The sequence below is a fragment of the Scylla paramamosain genome, chromosome 22 (assembly GCF_035594125.1).
Source record: "Scylla paramamosain isolate STU-SP2022 chromosome 22, ASM3559412v1, whole genome shotgun sequence".
Taxonomy (NCBI): domain Eukaryota; kingdom Metazoa; phylum Arthropoda; class Malacostraca; order Decapoda; family Portunidae; genus Scylla; species Scylla paramamosain.
This window is the reverse complement of record NC_087172.1, coordinates 7,947,501-7,952,003: the sequence shown is the minus strand read 5'-3', so window position 1 is coordinate 7,952,003 and position 4,503 is coordinate 7,947,501.

The window sequence follows — 4,503 nt, the reverse complement described above, 5'->3', positions numbered from 1 at the left end:
GACTCTATTAGTTTTTAGTCTAAATCACCTCTATGTTTGACTCCTGACTGTTGAAACTGGTTTTCGTCTCTCACCATTGCACTGCTGTTCTATGTCTCTTTCATTACAGCAAATTTCCGACTCCTGTCACTATGCTCCAGTTGTACCACTTTGATGTTTTATCGCTGTTCACTGTTCCATCCTCAGCTCATTCATGATGCTCTCCGTATCTCACGTTACTCATCTCTGTAAGATCGCAGCATCAATGCTACGACTGTTTATCATCATGATCTTCTGCAATTACCTCGCAAGGTAATTATGTTGTAGTCTGCTTTGATTATTTCAGTCACTTTGTTATTCTTGTAACTATGCTGCAGTTGTGACCCATGCTTTAGTGTCACCTCTTTTGTCCATTCACTACACCTTCAGTTTTGTTTTCTGATTATGGGTCAGAGTTTAAGAATTACTTAATACCATTTGCCAGCTCAGAATTTCAGTGCTTTATTATTGCTCACCATCCAGCTTCTAATGGACTTGTGGAACGGACTAATATTTTGGAGATCCTTTGGTGTTCCAGGTACACTCATGGGAAGATCGGCTTCCACATGTAGCTGCTTCCATTAATGGATCTGTGAATTCGTCTACTAGAAAGACTCCTCAGTATATTGTGTTTGGCGAAAAGAACTGTCTCTCTTGACATACTAGTAGCCCCACGTGCCATTGTTTCCGCTGATGACTATGCTCAGTCTAATATCCGCACGTTTCAGACTATCCAGTGCGTCTGTGCGATAAAGACTACAGGCTTTCATGATTAGTCAGCAGCACAGTAGAGCCAGGCCTATGTCCCTTGGTATTGGTGACACTGTCTTTAAGGCCTCACCTCTGCGTCAGTCAGTCTCAGTCACTTCTGTTCATCCTGTCCCTACACATTCCTATCACCTCCGTAGGTTATGTAACTACATTTATCATAATATTACATTTATCATGTAATATTATGAACAGTAAAGTATCGTATTTGTGAATAACTTTTGGGACATTTAATGTTAATGGGTCGTTGGTGGTGGTTATTAGGGTCAGGAGTGACGTCAGCAACATGGACGGCAGTTCTGAGCAGGCAAGGCTGGAGAAGCACGTCAGACACCTCGCCACCACCACATGCCACCTGTTCGCTGCCCCACTGCCAGTAATTGTCCAAAGCTGTGTTGTGACCTGTGTATTCCTTCTCAGTATCTTGTTTGAGAAGAAACAAGATAAATTTGCTTCAACTGATTCGAGTTTGATGGCAATGGTACGCAGTGTACGCAGGAGTGGCTCGCTGAAATGTTTGCAAGCTTGACAAATGCATGTATCAGCGTATCTTTGTGTCTACAGCTGCCAATGTCGCCTGGCGTCCCTGTTTGGCGGAATAAGTGACAAACTGTCCGCCGTGGCCGTGTAGGACGTCCGCCAGCTGCTCCGAATCGGGTCATATGGAGGATCCGACTTGTCAGTTCTTGCACGGGTAAGCGGTTATCAACGACAGCCCCATTGAGTCTGTCTTCATGCCTTGGCGCTATAGCAGACCATGGCGCCGCGCCTCTTTGGCTGCCGCTAGTCAACGGTGTTATGTGTGTGGTGACCTAATCATCTCGCCATGACTGTTTGACTTGCCAACAAGCTCATTGCCGCACACGGTGTCTTTTGCTATCAATGTGGTGGTTTATGCCACATTGCATCATTCAAACATCAGCGCCAGCCTCCTCTCTTGATTGCTTGCTATGGATGCTCCATCGTCCCACACCTGTTCTCAAAGTATCGTCCATGTTTCATGCGATTACATGCCGTTGACATGGTTACTTTGCAAGAAGTGGCATGCAGGGAACATGTCTTTAGGCACTCACTGACTTTGTGTTTCAACTACCTGTTGGTTTTATGGTAATTTCTGTATGGATGGCATAACGGGTTTATGAATTGTAGTCGATTTCAGTAATGTTCTTTGGCATAGAAAAGCCAAAGATCTTTTGCTAACATCGTGTGACGAACCTGATTTTAGTGCCTTATGCCCTTTATCCATACACTCAGCCCGGAAGTGGTCTGTGGCTGGTGTCCAATAAGAGGCATACCGCCTTGCAAGAGACCTGTTGAAGAGGAGCTCAGAAGTGGATAGATGATGATGTTGCTTCCGATGACTTTAAGGGCCTGATTCCTCTCATGGCCGTTGTACAACGCAACAAGAAGCTCTGTAATGGACTTCAGAGAGCTGAACGACACATCGACACGTTCAGGCGGACTCGACGTGTGCTCAGACAGACTGGAGTTGAGAGGCATGGGAGAATGTTTTGTGTGATTGACCTTGCTAAGGCTTATCTCAGATTAGAATTCCCCTGTGGCCATATCAGACTGAATTTTAAAGGCCAGAGGTATTGCTTAACCTTATTCGGTTAAACTTGCTGTTAATATCAGTGTTCAATAGTGTTCTCTCACAAGATCCAATTGTTAGAAAACGTCTTACATCGACGACATTCTTGTTAATGAAAACATTGTTGACCAGATAGCACTCAGATAGAGTTTAGGAGTCGTGAGAGCAAGTAGAGACGTCAGCAACATACCAAGTGAATTGCAGCGGGCGGTGGGCGGCAAGCGCACACCACCTGTATATGGTTGCTCCCAGCCTCATCAAGAGGAGGACCAATTGCCTCTCGAAGAGATATGAATTAATCGATGAGGAAACGTGACTCATTAGGTCGTGGTCGAATTAGGAAGAATGATCCTGTGAGAAGACCTTGCCAGAGGTGAAACATGTGGTCGCCACTGGCGCTTGGTGCTAGAGAGATCGACGGCAGCATCGTCGAAGTAGCCAGTGGTTCCAAAACACCTACATCAAGCCTGTGATGTGTACCTAATTGGCTGGAAGGTCAGAAGGTGGAAAATGACAGATTTCCACGGTACATCGATTTACGATGGTCTAGCAGAACAGCTTGGCTGCGAAAATGCTCATTCGGGGAATCGCAGATAATGTTTGGTCGAGGGCGCCTGGCGCCCTGTTTCGGAATCACGAGCAAGGTGATGTCGTGCCGCAGCAGGAAAGTCCCCGATGCTGCCCCACAGCTCAACCAGTGTGTTCACGGTCATCACTGCACCACACGACCCAGCAGTTAACTGATGAGCTTGACATCACGTCAGCCACTGTCGTTGCGAATCGTAAGGCGTGCCAATCCATGCCCAGCACCGTGGCGGAATAAGCTTGGACGTGGAGAGAGTCTGCAGAGAGTTGTATGGATATCACTCACTGCAGTGGGTGGACTCATCTTATCGACTGTGGGCCATCACTCTATTTGGCGTCAACTGAGACTTCAGACCAGCAACAGCATCACCAAGCTGAGTGTTTTGTGAACGTGGACCCCGTGTGTTGTTTTTCAGCTTCGTACCATGTTTCATGTGCACCGTCAGTGTCATAGCTGAACGATCCCATGAACTATAAAGATTATGTGCGAGGAACAGGTTGCTCTTAGCGGAGGCGGTATATTTTTACAACTTAAGGTCCGCGATGACCACGACCATGGTTTAGCATTCCTCTCAAGAGTCCGATGAGTGAACGTGAAGAAAGCAAGTTAGAAGCAGATGTCCTCAGACTGGTGATATTGTGATGAGATCGTGATCTCTGTGATGACAGCATCACACTGTGTTGTGGACGAACAAGGATCTTAATGCCGCACTTAGACACCTCTGTGGAGTCAGCCACGGACGGTGAGGACGATGAGTTCTCATTCAGCATCCTGGCAGGCCTATGAGGAGGAGGAAAACACGAAGATGTTGCTGCTCAAGATGAGTTGGATCGAAATCCTTCCCTACACATTCCTATCACCTCCGTAGGTGTAATCTACGTGAATATAATATTCATCATGTAATATTATGAACTGTAAAGTATCGTATTTGTGAATAACTTTTGGGACTTGATGTTAATGGGTCGTTGGTGGTGGTTATTATGGGCAGGAGTGTGTCAGCAACAGACTGTGGGAGTGACTGGACGGAGGCAAGGGGAGAAGTGTTTTGTGTGAATTGCTGTGTTGTGACCTGTGTATCTCACCCTGTGATGATGAATTTTAAACGCCGAGATTTCAAGCTTCAACATTCACAGATAGTAGCGACGTCTTACATCTGACGACATTCTGTTTGAAAACATTGTTGGCGTGTAAAGAGCAGTGGTAAGAGAAGAGAGTCGTGTGTGGAAGAAGACTCAAAGTGTGGACAATATCTCTTTCTGCGGCAAAGAGATCCTGTATATCCTATCCATTTGGGTGGAAGACAGCCTTAACATCGACCAGGAAATTGAGTCTGGATGAGATGTCCAAGTGTGTTGGCTGGACATGACGAAGAGAGAAGACAGGTGCCTGGCACTCACTGACGCTGCGCCAGGGGCTGTATGGATGGCATAAAGTCGATGTTCAGAATAATGTGGGCATCCACAGAACTACAAAAATTTTAGTGACTTAAAACATTAATCAACTTGGATGTGTCATCAAAGTAAATTTAACATCCGACAGA